This window comes from Cebus imitator, unplaced genomic scaffold (assembly GCF_001604975.1).
Source record: "Cebus imitator isolate Cc_AM_T3 unplaced genomic scaffold, Cebus_imitator-1.0 Scaffold468, whole genome shotgun sequence".
In the NCBI taxonomy this organism is placed as follows: Eukaryota; Metazoa; Chordata; class Mammalia; order Primates; family Cebidae; genus Cebus; species Cebus imitator.
Window position 1 is genome coordinate 348,236 of NW_016107783.1, and position 6,501 is coordinate 354,736.

Here is a 6,501-nt window from a genome sequence, read left to right on the forward strand (position 1 = left end):
ACGAGTCAACCTATTTGCTGTCCACCTCAGCACTTTGAACTATTCTCTCCTATCATGATGAATTTCAACTACGGTATTTCAAGCTTGAGTCAACTTGTCTTCATAATTATTATTGTCTGTCTGTTCTCCCTTGAACAGGCTGCTTTTTCCAAGGTCATTATAAGTTAAGAAAAACTGCATGTTTTCATCTTCCTATCCAGCATGTCTTGCCTTCTTGCTCCCAGAGACTGTAGTAACATACAGTTTTCACCTCTACATTTAACACTGCAAATGAAAATTGATTTTGAGTGGCATAAAGACTATGTAAAGACAGGATGCTTGGATGTGTTAAGACAATAAAGTTCATTTACTTTACAGCAAGATTTTTGGACTCCAGTGACATTTTGAAACATGCTGATTTACTAAATCAAGCAAGATTTTATATTACAAAAGATAATTTCATTAAATTAATGGAAAAGTTAAACATGCATACAAAATGAAACTAAACATTCAACAAACAGATTTACTTTTGTTATGACAAAACACACTTGTTTCACCCCAGAAAATGTTATTTCAACTTTCTGCTTTTCATACAAGTAAGGTCAGGTAAATTAACATCTAGGCACTTTAACTTCTGGTATCTATGTAACAATATTACAGCATCCCAATATCTTTGTGGTGAAAACCTGTTCAGCAACGTGTAAAATATAAAATGCAGTATTTACATCATTGTATCTTTAGTGTTTGTGTGCATATACACATATATTGTATATGTGTACATATGTATGTGTGTTTATATATGTATGTGTGTATACACGGTTGATACTCATCATGAGGGAATTCCATATTTACCTGCTGGCTCTAATGTATTTGTGACACCAAAACCAATATTGACGGTGTTTTTATGGTCATTTGCAAATATACACAGAGCAGGAAAAAAATTGATTCTCCTGATATGTAGGCCGATATCTTCAACTGAGGTCAAAGAGGCTATGATCTGCCCTGTTGTTTTGGTTTTTATACTGTAATTGAGTGCCTCTTTGCCATCTGTTTATTGTCAAATTTATTGCACTTTTTGCTTTTTATTGGCATTTTGCTGTTTAAAATAGCCACCATAGTGCAGAAGTCCTATCTAGTTTTGCTAAGCAGAAGATTGTGATGTGCCTTACAGAAAAATGTGTGTGTGTGTTAGTTAAGGTTACTTCAGGCATGAGTTATTGTGAGGTTGGCCATGGATTTAATGTCAATAAATCGACAATAGATATTAAATAAAGTGTCTTTAAAAAGAAACATACCCATATAAAGATTATGTATGAAATATTTGATGAAAATATTGTGACCAGAGGTTTGCTGAAACCTATCCCTAGGAGGTTGCCCTAGAAGCTATGCTTCAGCGTTTGCAAATTCAGGGCTCATAGTGTCTTTTAGAACATAACTACTGCGAATAATAAAAGTTGACTGTGTACTTGTGTGCATGTGTATTATGCAAAAAACAGCAGATTGAAAATGATATTAGTGATGCAAAGGCAAACAAATAATAGAAAACTAGAGCTGAAAATGCTCTTGCTTATTCACATTAGATAGTTAAGGATAAAAATGGTTATCCAACCAGATATAACAGGAATTCAGTCAAAAATTCTAAATTATAAAGATGATTTGAAGCATGAATTTGTATCAGTGATCACTAACAATACACTTTACCTTAAGTGCATATTACACTTTGACATATTTACTAATAAATGTATGGAATCATCAAAATTATGAAGACATTCAAAAGAATTACCTAATTTTATGCAGTTCTTCTTAAATGCTTAAATAGGTTTTTTTCACAGTTGTATTAAAAAACAGATATGCATGTATTCTGGTTGCATGCTTAAAATATTTTACTGATTGGAGTTGATTTAAAATATTTCAAAACTATTCTTTGATCACATAGATCCTAATATACAGGAGCCACATTTCTGCTAGTATAATCTGAGTACATTACAAATGAATTTTATTCAATAGTTTGATAAGATAGAAAACTTTTTTTATAATTTAATTTTTCCTATATGCTAGTTCTGAAATACACAGAATTGGCACCATGGAAATTTCCTCCTTTTTCTTCTACCATTATTACAAGTTTTAATTCACCTCCAGAAAGTAAATAATTTCTCAAATATAGTTTGCAAATAGCTTTTTAAAGAAATTATTTTGTAGCACTAAGTAGAGCTCAATTGTTGGCTATAAAGTGATGTTCATTTTCTCAGTGGAAATTAGTTCCAGAATCACCAGGGCCTTAACTAAAAGAATACCCTACCATAATTCTAGTTGTACATGTCAGCCCGAAAAGCTTGCTTATAAAATTCACTGCCAGTAAGTAGCCAAAGTCTCATTTTCTTATTACAGAATTTATAAGGTCTTAACTGACAACTAATAAATATAAATTATACTGTGAATAATGGTAAATCTTGTTTATGCTCCTGATATGTGAATCTTTCTTTCCTATTTGGTGGCAGAATATTTGTCTGGGCCCCCAGAGAAGGAAGGGAGAAAGTTCTGATTTTTTTTTTTCTGTTAGAAGCAAACGTGGACAGGATCTTTGGTCATTACAGTCTTTTCAGGTAGATGAAGTTTTAACCAAATTTAGTTTCAGTGAGATTTTTTGACATAGGTAATTCTGATTTTTGATGCATTCTCTAATTTTGCCTTTTGAAGATCAATTTATATGGGGTCCCTTCCTCTCATGCTGTTCTGTGTTACCCATATACTCTCAAATTAAATCTGACTCTTCCTGTACACTGTACTCGGACTCTATGTTTCCGTCACTGCTTCCTTTAGTAACCTGTCAGCTCCATGTATTACTCTCAATGGCATTTGCATCTGGACAGCGGATGAATATTGACAGAAAAATAATGATAGAATGAAAGCCATAAGTAACAGATATTTGAGAGGATGTGTGTGTGGGTGTGTGAGAGAGAGAGAGAGGGAGAGTGTATGTGTGTACATATGCTCATGCAGACAGCCTTCCGAGTTACTAAAATTTACAAACAGTTAGATATATTTTAACAAGGAATACTGTGCTTGAATCTAACCTACAACAATTTTTAAATAATGCACCAGAGTTCTTTAAAGAACTTACAGGCTGACAAAATTAATCTAGAATTAAATAATAATAATAGACAATAAATTATCTTAAGCCCTCATGTTAGAGTTTGGCTTTATTTGTTTTTATAGCCCAGTGGAAATTTGGCATGAATGTACCCTTCAAATATCTGATGATCCTTACTAAATATCACTATGATCAACTAATCTAAATTAAATGTATGTTTTCATACCACAAACACAAGTAAGCAAATTTAATCTAAGTTGAATATCAACTCTATTTTCATTAGCATGTTGTTCCTCCCAAAGTTAGAAAAACTACAGCTTCCTGTTCTCTTTTCTCTATTTATCCTGAATCCCCAGACTAGACTACTAGATGAGCCTCCCAAACAAGATGAGCCTCTTGTTTGTAAAGTTTACTACTTTACTGCATCTTTCATGCTGCCACCAGATCTATCTAAAACACATATAAATCGTGCCACTGTCTTTCTTCAAAATCTGTCATGATTTTCTATTGCCTTTGTCATACAATCTCTATTTCTTAGCATGAGAGTTATTATCTCTTTTCAACTTCATTTTAGCAAAATTGTTCTTTTAAAAAATGATTGTGGAGAGATCACATATACAAATTACTAAGGTACAAGATTATAAAATTATACATGTGACACAAGTAAAATTTAATGTATTTCAACAAAAGTATATTTAGCATCTGGACCTAGTCTCTTCTGAGGATCCTAAAATCTAGTGTAAGTTAAATATAGAGATGTAGTCCAAGTAGAATATAAGACAAAATGTGATATATGTGATTTCTAAAGTCTTACAAAGAAATGATTAAAAAATAGAAATAGAGTAATATTCTTGGAAAATTGAGCATTTCAACTGAGCTTTGAAATACAAAAAGAGTTTTACCTGATAAAGATGGGAGAAAAAAAAAAAAAAACTTATCCATTGTAAGGTGACATGAGCCTGAACTAAGGTAGCGGTGGCATAAATAGAAAAGTAAGCAAAAATGTGTGACACATTAGCATCATTAAGATTTTTAATTTATATGAGATACGAGGGAGAAGATTTCCAAACTTATAGAATTATATTTTGTTTAACTTGGCTGCTTTCGCCAACCAAGTTTGGGTTATGGGGACAGAAGGAGTTTGATGAAGAAATAAGTTATGTTTGGGATGTCTATAGGATATATAAGTGCTAGCCAGGAGGCAGATAGAGTTATAAGGTCTGCAGCAGAGATAGAGGTCTTGAAAAAAAGGGGTGCTGCAATGCAGTCTTGATGCTGCATGAGGTCCTTGAAAGCCTGAGATTGGGGTGGCAGGGAGGAAATCAAAGGAGGAAGGCTATTGTTGAAAGAGCAGTGGAAATAGCTCAAAAAACTAACTCATCTAAGTCCTCAAATCATCTCACATCTATTATGTGTGTTTGGGGCTGGGGTAAAGAGAGACAATCTGTGAAAATGTTTAATCCCACATGTATCTGTGTCTGACTGCATTACAAAACAAAATCAAAGTGATTTCCTAGATTATTATGTTTCCCTTCCAAACTCTCCTCTCCGTTAATACAGTAATTTATTGCAACTATAATTATTTGACATCATGTAATAGATATTACTATAATTTTTGGATGTTATAGTGATTCAGCATATTTATAGCTATCATTTGTCCTAGAGAACAGCCTGTTCATTTGCATACATAATAAAATGTGACTATTATCAACCCAAAACATCAAAAGATAAATTCTGATATAAGTATAAACTGTGGGCAATTTGCTTTGCTTCTGAGAGTCATTCCTGTGAATGGGCGTATTATTGCATACCTCTTTTGTAACACGCTATGGGAAGAAGCCTAATGCCTCAGGTCCTGATCTTCAGGGGCTAAACCTAATTTAAGCTGAAAATGTGGGCAATATTTTTTTTTCTAATAGATGAGAAAACTGAACCTAATTGGAATTGTTCTTCTCTAGTTCCTAAAGTTTATGGCACTAGGTACATATTTGACATGACAGTGATCAATTAGGAAGAAGTAGTACTTGTAAAATTGATAGGGAAAGTACTAGAGCAAGTTCTGTATGTATAGAGGTGAAGACTTATTTGGTCATTTCACTTTCTGATATATAAGGCTACCTACACTCTAGCCTTTGTTAGCCACCCATATTGCTTACAAGTTTCCAAATGAGACCCTCTATTGCAGCCAAATTGTTGAATAAAAGATTGCTTATTATTCCCTCTTTTCATTTGTTCACATCATTCTCTGTGATTTGAATTATCACCACTTTCCCTCTGATTTTTCAAATCCTACTTATCTTTCAAGGCTTATCTCAGATCTTACCTGCTCTGTATTTAATGAGTATTCCTTCTTCTCATATTAGAATTCTTAATACCTACAGGGTGCACACATGGATTTCAGGAGGTTCTTGGATCCTCTAAAATATTTACTTTCTTATTAAAATCTTATCCGATTTTCAAAGGCGCAAATTAGTTAAGGTTCTACTTAGGACATTTGTTATGTCTTTCATTGCTAGTTTCCTGTTTAAAATATCTTTCTCATAATTTCACCTAAGTCATAAGTGAGATGGATATACTTTATTTCCTACATGACACAAGATAAAATTCCTTAAACGTGGTGATAGCTACTTAGTAACAACAGCCTTTTTTTTTTTAATCTTGAGCTACTTTTTATTAAATGGTGACCTTGCCCCATGTGTATGTGGCATCTTAAGTATCCATTTATGCACTGTAGCTCATTGTAGAAAAATATAATGATAACCTTGAAATCATATATTACAATAGTGAGAGAACCTACAAACCCTGCAATTTTTGGCTTTGGAAACATTCTCAGTAAACTCATTAACTTCACTTCAATAATGCAATCATCATTTCAGCTAATAATATAATTCTCTGGAGAGTTCTATTTTTATGACTCAAACCTATCATTAGCAGACAATTGATTTTTATGAATATTTTCTGCAACTGACATCATTCAAAATATTTCTACTTAACACTTGCTTAAGAAACTCTAAATACATATTCCACATATCTCAGTAAAATCCATGGTCCCAGACTTCAAATCAAGCAATCACAAAACAATTGAGGAACCACAATTAATCTGTAGAAATGATTATTATGATTATTTTAAATTAATATAGAAATTTAGCATAGAGTTTCTTTGGAGATTCAGATTAAGAATTAATAGAAAATGAAGGTAAGGTTTTGTATAGGTAAATGACAGGAATGTTTCATCCAATTTTGAGAAATATTGCAAACAGGTGTTAGGCAGAATGTATTATATGTGCAATTTCACAAAACCAAATAAATTGTGCTTATAGAGAAATGAGTAATATAAGCTGGGTTGTGGGATGAGTTAGGAAAAGCAAGAAATAAGATTAGCAGAGGAATGATGTCAGCAAGATGGTGGAAAAGAAAGTTCTCAGTCCTTG